Raw genomic sequence first — 17,195 nt, 5'->3', positions numbered from 1 at the left:
ATCACATAGCCAACTGTCCAGTCAAATATCCTTGTGGTTGTGTTAAAACTGAATATGGATAATAATCATTTTCTTTTTAGGTTACAAATAAGGCAAAATTGGGTACTGATATATAACTGAACGTGAGAATGGAAGTGAAAATATTGTTTAAATAAACCAAATTGAGCCAAAGGCTGGGGGCGGGATTGTTCATACATACTAGCTGTAATAATAAAATTTCAGGTCTTATATATATATGTTCATAAATGACCAACCAAGCACAGATCAACACAGGAAGACTGACCTAAAACCATTTTGACTCCCAAGCTGACCAAATGTTTCTCTGCAAGGAGGAAGGAAGTGAAAAACCTTGTTACAGGAATTGGGTAATCACTATTTCAAAGGAATGGGCAGACTACCAGGAAAGGCAATCAGATAAGGAATTATCAGATAACCTGACTGACAGAAAAAGCAACAACATTCAAATTTCTGTTGTAGACCACCTTTTCTGTGATGTAGGTATGATGTTTGTAGGGGGTGGTCTTGGGTTACACCTTCTGTGATGTACGTATGATGTATAGAGGGGTGGTCTTGAGCTCCAGGGCAGGGAATTAAAAATATCTATTTTTTGTTATTTTCTCCTACCAATAGGGAACCCACGTAAGGACTCTATACGGGCTCTTGGATACCCCATAAGGGGAAAAGGGCAGATTTTCTTTACAACATAGCATATGTAATAAAATCAAACCACTGGGATGAAGCCACCCTTCTTGATCTGTCCACATGTCAACCACAGCATATTTGTTAGTCTCTCAAGAAGTGCTACTTTCTAGACTGTCTTATATCGGTTATCTACTGTTACACCAAAAAGATCTTTCTAGTGTTGAGTATGTTACATTGTGCAGACTGCAATAAATGGCTTATTAATTGTTTGTTGTGTAAACTCAGATCATTGCCTTAGCCCCTCCACATGAAAAGAAGAAACAGGGTTAAACTACACAAAGTCAATCATGCAAGCATTAATTTTTTCAGCCGGAATCCTTCCCACCCCAGCCACAATGTCTAAGGGATAATATTAAATGCTTGTTCTGTAATGCTGATGAAAAAAGCTGTTGAAGCAATGGTATTTGAATAGCTAGATCAAACTGGTTACAGCATGGGAATTTCCAGATGCCCAAGTAGGTTAATTTTGTTCCTGTGATACGACTATAGAAACTCTGATTACTTAATCACATTTTCTCCCTTCCAGGAACACAGGTTCTGCTCACAAGGCACAAAATTCAGTTTGCACTTACATATGTTAATGTCTAATTTTCAAGTATCCAATTCTACAAGCCTATGCAAGTAAGTCCTATTTACTCAAAAAGACTTATTTCTGAGAAAGAATTCTTAGGATTGCTCTGCCTGTCATTCACCTTGATTTTGAACAGGTTTACTTAGAATCTGGATCCCACGAGGTACTTTTTGGTAAGAATATTTAAGATTGCAGTCAGTAAAGGTTGAAATGGTAAAGCATTTCAGCTTCTGGTTAATTTAGTTCTCATAAGCCCATGCCTGTGTCAAGTTCTTAGTCAATTTCTTTTCCAACAGGGATTGCGGTAAACCTGCATTACAGTTCCTTGAAATGGGTTCTATATACTTTGAACTATGAACTCCTGATATGCTGTAAGTAGCACCACAAAATTCATGTAATGGAAATCAAGGGACTGAAATAAAATTCAGAAATATTGTTTTAAAAGAAATAACAAAGATATGATGACAGAATTTACAACTAGCTTTTGATAGTTGAGATAATGAATTATATGGTAAAAAGAGAACTTTTATTTCAGTAACAACAGTCAAAATTAAAGAGAGCAGAATTTGAATTAATCTCTGACTGCTTTTCAACAGCTTGCAGAGCTCCTAGCAGCTAAACTACTATGAAAAAGAATGATAAAAAGCTGGAGTTCAGCTACTAATTAACAGAAGCTGGAAGAAAAGACAAGAGGGGTTAAATGGATCACTAGTTGCTTGGCTGCCTCTTCTGAAACTTTGGGTTTTTTTCCACCAGCAAAGAACAGACCTTTAACCCAAATATTACTGTTTGCAATGCATCACCATCTAACAAGATAAGCAGCGATGTTGTGAATAGGTAAACACCATGAGCCAGTTACAATTGCTTTGACTATGTTTGTGGAAGAATATCAGCAATTCAATGAGAGGGCAGCTCAGAAGGGCCAACCCTGTGTTGCACTATGTTATGCATCCATCATGTGTTCAGATTCTTAGTAACATCTGAATAGTCAATGATGTGTCAAAAAGAAAGGACTGAGTAATGAATCATGCAACACTTTCCAAGTGCCATGGTGACTAAGATTACAAGCTTTCCACAGTGACAAACCCAAACTCTTCAACTATGAAACGAAAAGAAAAAGAAAAAGACTAGCCAGGAGCCCTCATGCTTGTCCTCCGTTCATATCTCTATACCGGGGGTGTCCAACTTCCAAGAGATTGCGATCTACTTCCACTATAAACAAACTGGCAGTGATCTACACATTGGATTGACTGGAGTTGTTGAGCTTTTTTGGGGGGAGGATCAGCCAAAGTTGTTGTGTTTGTTGGGGGGGGGGCATCAGTGTCCCTCGATTGGCCAGGATCAACCAGGTACATCGTGATCGACCTGTTGGACACCCCTGCTCTATAACAGGTATTCTTATGATTTCTGAACTGGGCTACTTGGCTTACGTCCTCCCCTTCCATAGATGGCCAACAAAAAATGGAAAGAAAGATCAGTTATTGCTCAGCACTCCTGGAATGGGATCATGGACAATGCAAGTGAGCTTAGTCCCAGTTTATCCAACAACTGTTGAAGAGGTGCTGCATTCTGCTAGTGGATCACCCACATTATACTGCAGGGGCCTGAAATGAAGCCTTGATGTTTTCCATGAGTAAGTTTAGACCTCAGAAATATTTAACCATGCCAAGTAACATTCTAAAGGTAAAGGTAAAGGGACCCCTGACCATTAGGTCCAGTCGGGGACGACTCTGGGGCTGCGGCGCTCATCTCGCTTTATTCGCCGAGGGAGCCAGCGTACAGCTTCCAGGTCATGTGGCGAGCATGACTAAGCTGCACGGAAACACCATTTACCTTCCCGCAGGAGCGGTACCTATTTATTTACTTGCACTTTGATGTGCTTTCAAACTGCGAGGTTGGCAGGAGCAGGGACTGAGCAACGGGAGCTCACCCCATCACGGCGATTTGAACCGCCGACCTTCTGATCGGCAAGCCCTAGGCTCTGTGGTTTAACCCACAGGGCCACCTGCATCCCATAACATTCTATTCATTCTACTCATGTCTAATTAGGCTCTATACTAAGCTACTGATGATGAAATTATTTCATCAAGTTTCCCTCTGCTTAAAAAAAAAATCCAACCAGCATTAAAACACTGGTTAGGACTTCTATTTGATTAAATACCAATTGCCTCTCAAGGGGTTTCTGCTCTATTTTTTCTTAGCTGAATATACAGTAATGCAACATTTCATTATTCATCTTCTGTGCTGCATCTAAATGTTCTAAAGATGTGTGACTTATCTAGCTGTTGCCACCAATGCTAGCGCTAATTTCCAGAGTGAAAGTTGTTACTCTACAACAGAGGTCAGCACCTTTTTCAGCTGTGGGCCGGTCCACCGTCCCTCAGACCATGTGGTGGGCCGGACTATATTTTTTGGGGGGAAAGAAGAACAAATTCCTATGCCCCACAAATACCCCAGAGATGCATTTTAAATAAAAGGACACATTCTACTCATGTAAAAACACACTGATTCCCAGACCGTCCATGGGCCGGGCTGAGAAGGCAATTGGGCCGCATCGCCTACCCCTGCTCTACAAGGTTAGCATTTGTTTACTATCCATGTTGTTCTGTCCACTGTGCACAATGGCCAGATTCAATGGCCTTCAGGTGACCAAAGGAACTACGCTTGTTTTAACACACTTTGTCCTCCTGTCCTCTTATTCCCCCTCTCAGCTGTCTCTCCACTTGACATCCAAAAAGGAAACACCAGGGAAAGTGGGGAAAGCCTCTGTTAGCACATGTTTGCCACACTAGCAACCCTTGGCTTACTGTGAGGTGTCAGATGAGTCACTGGTCAAAGATGCACATGAAAAAACTCTTGAGGATAATTTAGTAGCTATGATTCTACAAATGTGTAAAGAGCCAGTATGTTAAGTTTTTCTTATCTGAAAGGGAAACCAAGTAACCACATTTCAGAGCTAAGATGAAACTATTAGGACTGCAATCATTACACACTTGCTACATGGGAGCAAAAGCTTTTATTTAAATCAGATTCTTTGAAGAATATAAACATAAAACAACACATTTCATTTTAAAGTATCATAGTTTGAAATTATGTGACTGCGTTATTAAAGGTCTAAACACAAAATCTATTTGAACTGAACTCATTAAATTTCATCCAACACTTTTTACTAGAGTTTAAGAGTTCTTTCAACTAGGATTTACTCAGAGTAGACCCAGTGAAATCAATGCATCTGACAGTCATGTTCATTCATTTCAATGGCTCTACTCAAAGTAAAATTTAGCTGAATACTACCCAAACTCTTTCTATTTAAAAACAAACCCAGGGACAAAAAATACAGTGGTACCTCGGGTTACATACGCTTCAGGTTACAGACTCCGCTAACCCAGAAATAGTGCTTCAGATTAAGAACTTTGCTTCAGGATGAGAACAGAAATCGTGCTCTGGCAGCGCGGCAGCAGCGGGAGGCCCCATTAGCTCAAGCAGTGCTTCAGGTTAAGAACAGTTTCAGGTTAAGAACGGACCTCCGGAACGAATTAAATTCTTAACCCGAGGTACCACTGTATTTGACTTCTGGAGGTGAAGCCATTGTAAATAGGTCAAGAGCTCTGAGGTGGGGACATGTTGACTACTGCTCCTGGTCATGGTAGAAACTGTCACTTGTGTTCCCTTTTTAAATGTGATGCTCAGATTGTGCTAGCCCTTCTTCTATAACAGCAGACATCATGGATGCATACAGGGAAGGTGGGGAGAAAGCATGGAAAATTGCTTGTGGGCACATGTATAATTTGAAATGGTAAAGGGACCCCTGACCATTAAGTCCAGTTGCGGACGACTCTGGGGTTGCGGCGCTCATCTCGCTTTACTGGCCGAGGGAGCCAGTGTTTGGAGGGTAATTCAGTCAGCTGCTTCACTCCTTTTCTGGTCAAGTGGTAGAAGAATGCAGAGTAGTCTGCATTCCTGAAAGACACTCCAGTAGTAGTGCTTGGAACGGAAGGGTTGCTTTGCCAGCAGCCTTGGACCAGCAGCTATAGTGTCATAAGTGTGATAATGGCTGGTTGAGCAATGGCTAAGAACAAGTAGCATGTATCAGTCTCAGTCACCAGCTGAAGTGCCTTCAAGTTTTTGCTCAGGGCACATTCATCAAGGCAGGCATGCTGCTACTCTCTAGTATGACAAATTGCCAGCTATCCTCCAAGCTCTGAAGGTGCTGAGGTACATGGGAATGGTGTGGATGGGTGGGTAGAAGGTAGCCTACTGTATAAACTTACAAGATTACATTTATTACGTTTCCCACCCTGGCCTCTAGTCCTGCCCACAATTTACATGAGGTCTCTGGAAAGTTGCCCAGAAGACAATGTGGTCCTCAGGCGAAAGAGGCATGCAGGCAAAATGTTTGATAGCAGGGCCTAAAGCCCACTGTGTGGCTTCAGGAAATACTGCCCAACAGTGCATGATCCTCTCTACTTCTTTCTGGATCAGAGAAGGGGTTATAACTGGTGGGGGGAGGGCTAGCAACTGCAATGTTTGGCTAAGCCAGCAAGGTTAGAATTACACAGCCCTATTCTCGACTCCGTTTTCTCTGCTCAGTGATCTCATATTATTATGTAAGTACTCACTGAAAGTATGCTCTCTCTCACAGTAGTTGAATTAGTAGCATGCACTGGTACTTTCCCCCTCTCTCTGATCCAGAGTTTACATTGTGTTGGTGCCCAGCAGAATAAGTGGTGCTTATTTATTTAGGAATATTTTTACCTCCTCCCTCAGTATTGCTGAAGTGACATTGTTCCCTTCTTCATGTGCCTCCTCCTTGAGAGGTCAGGAGGGTGGCAACACGAGAATGGGCCTTCTCTGCAGTGGCTCCCTGGCTTTTACCGGACTTGATTTAACCAGGCTTTTGCCGGACTTGATTTAACATCCTATACTCTTTTTAAAATGCTGGCTCTTTTTTGGGGGGGGGGGGAGTTATTGGGTTATTATTTTTGTTTTGATTTTATGTATTTGATGTTTTATGTGAACTGCCCTGAGACCTTCAGGTATAGGGCAGTATAGAAATTAAATAAATAAATAAAACTGTTAGAAACATTAAAATCAAATGGCAATAAAATAGCAAAAGCATAAAACTGCAACAGCATAATAAAACAAAATTCAGCCAAGGTGGTCTTGGGAAATAAGCAGGCATTTGCATAACAACACTAATGTGTAAGAGCCTTTGCCAGAAGCTTCCCTAAGGAAGACATTCCAGAGGCAGGAAGCCAACACCAAAAAAAGCAGAGATACTGAGAAAAGGTTCTCCAAAGGTCTACTTAGCATATGGGCCAGGTCATTCGCTGAAGGAAGTACTTTAGTACCTGGGTCCCAATTTATATAGGGCTTTAAAAAGGTAAGCACTTACACAATGAATCAAGTCTAGAAACCTGACAGGGCTACTTCTGGGTAAACATGCAGCGTACGCTGTTGAATATTCCAAGTACAATCTTTGGCCCACCAAGGACTATAAGGCCTACTGCATTCAGCTAAAATCTGACCTGCTAGTTTATGAATTGCCGCAGCTAACCCTTATGTTTATGTTGCTGTTTTTGAGCAACTCCAGCTAGTGGATCTGGGGCTCTGGAATGAAAAAACGAAATAGACCCCCATCAGCCTAAAGTATGCCCACCCTAAAATGTGTGGTGTATTGTTAGGTATTTATTATTGTGCACCTCAAGCTAGGACTATCTTTACTGTCAATCAGGTGGCAAGAACGTTTTACTTTTGTAACAAGGAGAAACATTTCTGTCAACTATCTAGCTGTCCTTGCTTCTGGACAGTGCCCAAACTTAAGTCTTCATGTGTTATGCTTCATGTGTTATGCTTGCAGAAATCCTCAATTTCACAATTGCTGCCCCAAGCAATTACAAATCATTGCAGCTCACATGTGTGGGCTACACTCCCAGAAGTATGACCAGAGGTTCTTTGATAATGTTAGAAGAGAATGAGATTTTTAATCGCAAAGTTATGGGTTTGAGCCCCACATTAGGCAAAAAGATTCCTGCATTGCAGGGGTTGGACTACATTACCCTCATGGTCCCTTCCAGTTTGATGATTCTGTAAGTTTTAATTGCTACAGCAACCAAGACAGGGTTAAACATTCAGGACATTTTATAATCAGCCCTTTCCCCTGGCAATTCAAAACATGATTTTAAATCCCCTTGATCCACCCACACAGAACATCCTGACTTTTTAAGAACATGGTCTTCTAAGAGATTCTCACCTTTTATTATAACTTGTTCCTTAAAGTGTGTGTGTCAGACTAACAGACTCATGATTTTTACAATCCTGATTAACTACAAAATAGCGTATAGATTTCAAAGTTTGAAAAGTGGAGTAGCATCCAAGAGCTATGCATTGACAAACACACTTCTCTATGTTTGTTTTGTCCTTTGTCCATAACATTTGACGTACACTTAAACCTTTATTCAGTAATAACTTTCACTGAGTTATTACAAAGGATTTACTAAACAGGATTTACTTCCAAGCATAAACTCTTTTTTCAGTTTCTGTAATCTACCTTTAATCTGCATCATGCACAAAGAGCCCTAAGGCTTCTTTCATGAATACACATATGCAAACACTACCAAGCAGCATATTTGGAAGACACTTGAAACTGAGCAGTTGCCTTCATTTACCAGTGTCTGTAAACAGAATGGTTGCAATTATCAAGCTTCAGTACTTCCTATAGCCAGGAATCAGATTCACCATAATTCTCTTCAGTTTGCCTCGGCTCCAGTCAGCGTGCTGGTGTTCTGCTACTGCCTTCCATACTCTCCAGTACCACTCCCTTGCCAACAGTCCCTTCTCCTCCACCATTCCAGGTTTCCCCAATCTGGTGCCCAACATTGGTTTTAGATTACAACTTCCATCAATCCTAAGAATTAAGCATCCTGGTTTGGGGGGGGTGATGGGTGTTTAAAGTACACAAAACATCTGGCTGGTATCAGGTTGAGGGAGGTTACGTCAGACTCTTAAACAGTCAGCTTTTCCCCAATGTTTAAAATATATATATTTTTGATTATAATGTACAAAACAAAACAGGTGAGGATATCCACAATAAACAAACATCCTCCCTTCCTCAAGGTCGGTGTGGACCCATAGGCATTTTACGACTGCATTCCTGAGGAGAAAAATAAGTGTCTTATAATCATGTGTGTTTGTCTCTCATAAGTAAGTGTATGAAGTTCTGTCCCAAAACCTGAGGAATGCAGATGACATGTTTATAGCAGGCTGAAGTTATTTCATGGATATCACAAACATCTCCCAAGTTGCCACAAAATTCCAGTGCCTTTGCCTTCCCCTTTGCTTATGTTAAAAGTTTATTTCTCTACCATGGCTACAGTGGCGTAGCGTGGGGGGTGCAGGGGGGCCCGGCCGCACCGGGCGCAACATCTGGGGGTTGGGCAAATCCACAGGTTAGGGGGCGCAAATCCACAGGTTAGGGGGCGCAAATTACTTGCCTTGCCCCGGGTGCTGACAACCCACGCTACGCCACTGCATGGCTACATGCTACTCTTTGCAACCAGGCTCTTAAGCAGCCAGTTGATCCCTCCCTACCTGTAGCATGGCAACTTTTCTCCAGGTTGTTGTACACCTGACCCAGCATGTGACATAAAGGGGAAGGCCTATTAACACCCTGATAACATGGTGACACACCAGGGAATTATGGAAATAGTCCATTCACTTCCTTGGATTATGAGAAGTCTCAAAAGACACCCTTTTGCTACCTTTCACCTAAGCCATACCAGATATATTCTACTCAGGTCTAAAAAAGAAAATCAAAATTTTATATGAAAATTAAATGACACTTATTGGGAAAAATCTACAGCATGGGGCATTTTATGAAAGCTAACATTACTGTTGTCATGCAGGTGACTAGTTAGAGGTAGAGGTATGGAAACATAAATAACCATGACTATATCCCTATCTATGAAACAGTGGTATTTACCACTTTTAATAAAGTGCTTCGTAACATAACAAAAACTCATTGCAACACGTAATTTTTGTGATCTTTGGCAAGAATGGAAAGATTCAAGAGCACAAAAGAATCAAGGATTCTCCTTATCTGATGAAAGGTAACAAATTCCTGTCAAAACAGATTCCATATTACCTAACTGAATCCTAAAGTTAATCATTAAACTACACCATGGTGGGCTGTTATCTGGAGGTCATGCTAAAGACTTTTAAAACAATTTCTGCTATACATTCTTGTGTTAAAGACCAACTAAATTTAAAGTAGGTTATTTTAAGGCTTATTCATGTTTGATGTCTGCACCTATATCAGTGTGGTAAATTCTTTATGCGTGAAATCACCCTCATGGAGTGAGATCATTGTGTCAAACCCTACAATAAAATTAACTCCACTAAATGTGAAAGAAGAAAACCTGCACAGATGCTAAAAAAAGAACTCCAATTGAATTCCAGAGGATGCTTCTATGTTTGGGGCAAATTGGCATGGATTATGCTTGCCACTTCCAATTTAGAATGAATTATTTTTCCACTTTACAGCAGAGGACTGCAGCTTCTACGGGGCAACTGTCAGTAGAACTGCCCCACTTCACAACAAGGGCTCTGTGTTGCAATTTTCTTCAATATACTGTAATTCATGACCAATGCCAGAAGATCACAAGGTAAGAGCAGCCAGGGCAAGCGCCTGCTATATTCCTCCTTTCAAATTTGTACCTAGGGGGAGCCCTCTTTAGTGTTAGAGTAGAAAACAAATCTCAAGGCCAACTTACTTTTTCACTCAAGCAGAAACAGAAACAGCTCTGTGTCATGTTGATACCTGAATAACAGCAGCAGAAATCTGGCCCGACTTCTTTTTACTATCCAGATTTCACCATCACCCTTAGCCAACCACCCGCCCCCTCCCAACGGGGCAACCATCTACATATGCACTTAGAAGTCGTCGCCCCCGCCCCCAGTCAAATGTAAAAGTCAATGTGTCTGGGATTGCAACCTCAATGTCTTTGTAGACAAAACCCCTCGACATTTTCACTTGCGCCCACATGAACTCTACCATTCCTGAATACAATATAGACAAGGCTGATGAATGGCCTGTGCAGGTGGGACAGGCAGCGGACAGCTGGGGGGGGGAGAGGGAGAAAGAGAAGAGAAAGAGAAAGAAAAGAGAAAAGAGAAGAAAAGAGCCACGCCAGAAGAAGACAGGCTCCAATCTCAACGCCACAAATCTGAGTCTCGCTCGCACGCGGCCACCGAGGACGCCCGAAGAGGAAATTCCCCCGTTTGTCTCATAGACCTCAACGCCCAGTCTTGAAGCCACAGGCTGAGCTAGAATTTTCCACGTCCAAGCCCGGGGAGCGGGGCGGAGGAAAGCGAGCAAAAGACCCGAAGCAGGCGGGCGGCGGAGCCTGGGGCTGGGAAGGGGAGCGAGAGGGCGCCAAGTCCGCCAAGTCCTTGCGCGTGACCCCTTCCGACGCCCGGCCGAAAGCGCAGCCTCCCCTTCTCTCCCCCCCCCCCCACGCCGGAGCAGCCCGCAGGAGGGCTGTGGCCGCGGGTCCACTCCTGCCTTGCCCGCCCCGCCATCCACACAAACACACACACCTTGGCGATGGAGGCTCGCATTACCTTGGCAGACAATGGCCCGGGCCGCCGCTGCTGCTCCTAGTCGTGCCGTCGTCGGTGGACCCGCCACCATCGCTTTTCAGGTGGCGATGGCCTCGTCGGGGGCGCCAGAACCCGCCGCGGCTGCTCCCATTGCGCGCCGCTTCCGCCGCGGCGTGCCTCCCCGCCCCCAGGTGCGGCTCCCTCCGCTCTTCTCGCCGGGAACGAGGCCGGTGCTGGAGGCCTGGCGGCGGCTTCCCTCGGCTCTCCCCGACGGCAGCGGGGAAGGGAGAGTTGAAGTCCGGGAAAGGGCGGGTGGCGACGCCGCCAACGCCGCTTCCGCCCGCCTCCCTCCTCCCTCTTTTGCGCGCGAGTGACTCACTCCCTCGCTCGGCTCCGACAGAGAGCGCGGCGCTCTCGAGGGCACAGCGCGGGCAATGCCTAACCCAGCAGCAGCTTCGGCGACGGCGCCGCGGGCCCGCCAGCTCGCCGGGTGGCGGGGGACATGCTGGCCAGGAGGCTACCTGCTCCGAGGGGAGGGCAGGGCGGCGGCGGCGCGGCCACTTGTTGCTCGGGTGCCCTCCGAGGCTGCTCCGCTTCCCGCCAGCCTCTCGCCCCGCTCGCGCAGGAACCCAAGGCAGCCCCTCAGGCGGCCACGCTGCCGCTGCCACCGGAGGAAACAGACGGCGAACGGGGAGAGGAGCGAGCCAGCGAGAGGAGCCAAGCTCCACCTCCTGGGCGGCCGCTTCGGAGACAGGCCTCTCGGCGGGAGGCGGAAAGGGAGAGGGAGCCCGAAAGAGTCCCGCTCCAAGTGCAGAAAAGGAGGGAGCGGGGGGCGAAGGGGGAAGAAGAGCGCGGCGAAGCAAGGCTGGCAATTCCCGCGAAACAGCAGCTGCGGATCTAACGAGGAAAGAAGCCCATCGCGGCCACGTCTGAACAAACAAACTTGCTCAATCTTCCCTTGGCCGCTGGGGCGAAGCACGGCCCTAAAGGGTCTCGACGTAGCCGGAGGGGGGCGGGATGGGGGGTTGAAGGCACCTTGGCAGGTGCGGAACGCCGCCGGAGCGCCTGGCAGGGTTTCTGCTGTAAACCCCGCGGGTGAGATGCCAACGAGGGCGTTTGCAGTTGCAGACAAGGGTCTTCCGTGTAAACGGGTCGTAAAGACCCCCCTCCCTGGGTTTGGCACCTTGGCCCCCACCACATCCCTGCTTCTTCAGCCCTCTTCCCCGGTGGGTGGGTTTTGGCTGTTTGGGTTGTATATTTCTGCCAGCTCCTCAGTCACAGATCTGCCAGCCCTCTTTCCATTCTGGGCATGTACAGAGGCATTTCTGCACCTGGGTGCACCTTTAAAAATAATCCTAGGAAGCACACAAGAATAAATCTTACTAGCCGTTTTATATTTTTCTGTTGTAAACCACCCTGAGATCTTTGGATGAGGGTGGTATACAAATTTAATAAATAATAACAATAGCCTTAGTTATTCTGCTTCACAATAGGAAAAATGGAAGCTTGTGGTTTTTTGCATGAGGCAATATCCATTCCTGTTTGTTGTTGCTTTTTAAATACTGAGATCTTGTGGAAGAGTGGTATTTACCTGACTTGCATAAGGTTTATTTAAGAGTTGTACAGAGGTGGCAGAATTATAGATTATAGATGTACTTTCAGCGTACAGCAGTTGGAGGAAATTGGTGTGATGAGTGACCATCTACTGTGCTCAGGTGAGGGGCAAATAGACATTAGGGGTGTGGTGATATGAGGCTGCTTACTGAAACATCATGTGTGACAAAATGCCAACTCAAAAAAATACACCAACAATCTTCTACCAGGGGTGATTGGATGGGTGGCTGGGTTATTTTCACTTATCAGATGTTTTACATTAAGGGGAAATCTGGATTAAGTGTGTGTAAATCAATAAATACAGGCTAACGTTTTGATGCCCACAATGTTGTGTGGACTCTGTGAAAAGCATATGTTCACGAACTCATTCCAAAATTACGGTAACTCATTTGTCTGGAAGCCCCCCAATTGCTTTGTTGCTTTTCTGTTCTTCCTTCACTATCATCAGGACAAATTAGGGCTTCAGTTTTTCATCTACATTTGGTATAATTACACACACAAGCAATTAGTGCACCAAAACAGAATCTCCTCTAGGGGTTTGCTGGAGTAAATTCTCATTAGAATTCAGCACAAATACAAGGAAACGGATCCTTGCGCATCGTTTCCAGCTGTCAGCCAGTCTAAATTCTACAAGACATCTGCTAGTTCTGATAGTCACTTCATTACCAAAGTCAATGTAATAATTGCTGTTAACAGGACAAGAATTCAGACCTTGGTATGGAAGGGGAAAGCTATTTTGGGGGAAAGGAGTAAGAGTCATCAGGTTCCAAAGGTCAATCCAACTCTCATGTAAATTTGAGGCTAAACTGTTGCAAAGCAGTGTAGTTTGAGAGCATTGTTGTGGTATGTTTGTACATTCAAACAATTTATGTATAAACTTAAAATAGACTCTCTTGAGTTGGTTGTATGTCCATAGCAGCCGACTCATTTTGCTTTTATAAGTAGCAGTGAGCCATATAATAGCAAAGTGTATGGGAGAGCTAGGATTCTCTTGCCAGTCCATTTTTCATCTAAAAAGTATGGAGCCCCTTGCCCCCTCCAGCACTTTCGACTCATCTACTCCTCTCTCACCCGAGTTCAACAAAATTAAGGGTTCAGTTCTGTGCACTCCAACTTTAAAGTAACCCCACTTAGGATAGAACGGCAGTGACAACATCCTTCCCAACACAAGTCATACAGGAAAATGTAAACAAGTTCTTAGTTCACACTGTAGCACTATGTCTTAAAGACTATATTTTTGTGTGTAAGAGAGCTCATGTGTCATCAAATTTCTAAATTAATGCCATGCAGTTTAATGTCAGTATATATTAATCCTGCTAAAACTTGTAGATGAGTGCAAAGTTCTCAAGAGTACAGTTGCAAAAAGTGTGTATTTTAAGCTTAGAAAAAAATCTAGATTTAATGCAGAGCTTTCCAAACTTTTCATGTTGATGACACACTTTTTAGACATGCATCATTTCGTGACACAGTAATTGAGTTTTACTATCAAACCAGAGGTTAAACTACAGTAATCCCTTTCCAGCCCCAGGAGGAGTGTGGGGAGCGTTTGTGGACACACTGCAGCTGACATACTGTGTCACAACACACAGTTTGGAAAGCTCTGCTTTAATGTACATTGGGGTCCCCAACTTTTTTGGGCCTGGGAGCAGATTTGGAAATCTAAGAAACTGCTGTGGGCAACACAAAGTGCTCAATTCACACCAGATAAACTAGTGATACTCAGACCACTCCTGCATGCAACAGCCCCTCGAGCATAACAGCTATTTACACTCCAAAAATAAATAAAATAGAAAAAAGGAGCCAATAGTCCACCCAAAACTACAGGCAATGTCACCCCACAAAACAACAACAAAGCCAAACTCCAGGCAGGGGTGCTGGCAGGTGCCAAGGGATGTACCTGAGGATGCTGTGGTGCCCATGGGCACCATGTTGGGAAATGTATATGTAGATCAATTTAATGCATTTCCCTCCCTCAGATAAGTAGAAGCCACGTGTAGTTTATAAGAAAAGCTTTGGTCTCCCTCTTCCTGGGGACATTCACAAGCTTCTAAGGGCTAGGATCCAGAGATACTTTAGACTGGACCTAATGGTCAGGGGTCCATTTACCTTTAAATGCCAGAAAACTGGAATAGACATGGGAGTTTCTGTAACTGAAGCTGTCATGCAATTGAAGGTACCATTCCACGTTCAAGTACCACTACATCCTCCTTGCTGTCTCTGCTGGTTCATTTGTCCTCTTTATGAGCAATTGATCTCATGCTGGATCAAGTTCCATAATTGGGGGAATCACTGCAGAGAAGGCTCTGTTCAACATTCCTAGTGATTTCTGCAAGTGGGTATCTCAACAGGTCCTCTAGAGTAGAACTTAAGGTACAGGCAGGTTGATACATGTGTAAGTAAAGGTAAAGGTACCCCTGCCCGTACGGGCCAGTCTTGCCAGACTCTAGGGTTGTGCGCTCATCTCACTCTATAGGCCGGGAGCCAGCGCTGTCCGCAGACACTTCCGGGTCATGTGGCCAGCGTGACAAGCTGCATCTGGCTAGTATGCGGTCCCTATTTATCTACTTGCACCCGGGGGTGCTTTCGAACTGCTAGGTTGGCAGGTGCTGGGACCGAGCAACGGGAGCGCACCCCGCCACGGGGATTCGAACCGCCGACCTTTCGATCGGCAAGTCCTAGGCACTGAGGTTTTACCCACAGCACCACCCGCGTCCCTTTTATATGTGTAAGTAACCTGCCCCAAACTATTTGGGGCTTTAAAATTCATGACCACTTTGAATTGGGTGTGGTAACTGGGCACTGGCAGCCTACGACACTAGATCAATATTGGTGTACAGGCATCTCACGTGTGTTCAAGTCATGTGCGACCACGCATATGCATGGTACCAGAAACCTCGAAGTGGGGGGAGAGACCTGAAGAGCCTTATCAAAGCCCTGCTGTGCCTCCGGCTCACAAGGAGACCCTCCCTGGAGCCTGAAGGGGATGTCCCCTTTGGGCTCTGGCGAAGGTCTCTTCATTAGCTGGAGATGGAGTGGGGTGCTCCTCACTTGCACACAATTCACTTATGCATGCAGATATCTTCCTGTGGTTTCATGTAGAGGTTAAAACATATGGGGGACAGAATAAAACTGAGGCACCCCATAAGTCAAAGGCCTGTGAAACAAATTCCTCAGCAGCACCTTCTGTAACTGATTCGCCAAGAAGAACCAGAGCTACCGCAACACTGTATCCCAGCCCAGGCAACAGGTCCATCCATTTCCAGCATAAGTCATCCACTTGGGCAATTATGGCTGCTTCTGCTCCAAAACTAGGCCTGAAACCAGACTAGTATCACCTGACACTGCCTGCTCATATCAGCTTACCGAAAATGGAAGATTAAAAACTGGGATCTCTCAAACCAAACGTCTAAATTAAGCTTCTTACCATGGGTCTCACTAAAAGGTAAAGGTACCCCTGCCCGAACGGGCCAGTCTTGACAGACTCTAGGGTTGTGCACTCATCTCACTCTAGAGGCTGGGAGCCAGCGCTGTCCACAGACACTTCCAGGTCACGTGGCCAGCGTGACAAGCTGCATCTGGCGAGCCAGCGCAGCACACGGAACGCCGTTTACCTTCTCGCTAGTAAGCGGTCCCTATTTATCTACTTGTACCCGGGGGTGCTTTCGAACTGCTAGGTTGGCAGGCGCTGGGACCGAGCGACAGGAGCGCACCCCGCTGCGGGGATTCGAACCGCGACCTTTCGATCGGCAAGTCCTAGGCGCTGAGGCTTTTACCCACAGCGCCACCCGCGTCCCCATGGGTCTCACTACTGCCTCTTTAAAAATAGCAGGGATCATTCTCCCCTCAAAAAAGGTTTTCACGACATCAAAGATTCACACACCCAGCCCTGCCCTGGCAGTTTTCATCAGCTAAGATAGGCATGACTCCGGAAGACAAATAGTAGACCTTATCCCTCCAAGTAAGTGGCACACATCTTCATGTTTCACAAGCTGTGACATGACCATATGGCACAAACTGTCACAACTATGGCATCAAAGTAGGCATGGATGCAATGACTTTATCTGCTAATTACTTAACTAATTCTTTGAGGATTATTGTTTTGTTTTTTAATATGTATTTCTGTGTTTATACTGTAAACTTCCCTGTGATCCTCGGATGAAGGACGGTATAGAAATTCTCTCGCCAGGTCTGCACCCAGGAGGCCCTTCACTACATGAAAGACCTCTGCAGGACTATGTTGAACAGACAGTGGTGGCAAAGTATGATTTGTTTGCCACAACTTAATAAGACTGCAAGTGGGTTTTCATCTCTGTTCTGACGTAATCATAATGAGTCTTCTTCCATTTATGTTATAGACCCTATGGTTTCAAGGAGCTAATACTGGCTCAATGACTAGACCGAGATCATTTGGGAGTGATCAAAACAACATTCTCTCTGATCCATCTTTCAAGATGCAGGGACAAAAGAGGTTGGAGAAGGGCTGGAATCAGCCCAGGACACTTTGATGCCTAAGGTAAAGGGATAAGACGCTACTCCTCTCCCATTCTACATAAAGAAGCCAATTGGACTGGTAGCTAAGTTATGAAATTTTGCATGTTAGCTTGGGAGGTCAGGGCAGGCAATGTGGCACATGCAGTTCTATTTTCCTCCACTTTGCTGCCCCTCCATATCTCACCCCGTCCAACTCCCCATCCAAGCATCTGCCTCA

General features: G+C 45.1%; 1 protein-coding gene across 4 annotated transcripts in view; it reads right to left on the bottom strand.

Moving 5' to 3' along the window:
* B3GNT2 (UDP-GlcNAc:betaGal beta-1,3-N-acetylglucosaminyltransferase 2) overlaps positions 1–17,195 on the bottom strand; it is a 51,572-nt gene that overhangs the window by 12,580 nt on the left and 21,797 nt on the right. Inside the window, exon 1 of one of the 4 annotated variants that reach the window (XM_028721918.2) lies at positions 10,871–11,533. The exons of 2 other annotated variants lie outside the window; for them this stretch is intronic. The gene's annotated coding sequence lies outside the window, so the exon portion shown is untranslated. Of the gene's footprint in view, positions 1–10,870; positions 11,534–17,195 lie in introns of those variants that run through there. One more of the 4 variants, XM_028721915.2, reaches the window with a different exon arrangement.

Source organism: Podarcis muralis, chromosome 3 (genome assembly GCF_964188315.1).
Source record: "Podarcis muralis chromosome 3, rPodMur119.hap1.1, whole genome shotgun sequence".
In the NCBI taxonomy this organism is placed as follows: Eukaryota; Metazoa; Chordata; class Lepidosauria; order Squamata; family Lacertidae; genus Podarcis; species Podarcis muralis.
Note: the sequence above shows the minus strand (reverse complement) of the source record. Positions and strands in the feature narration are given on the sequence as shown.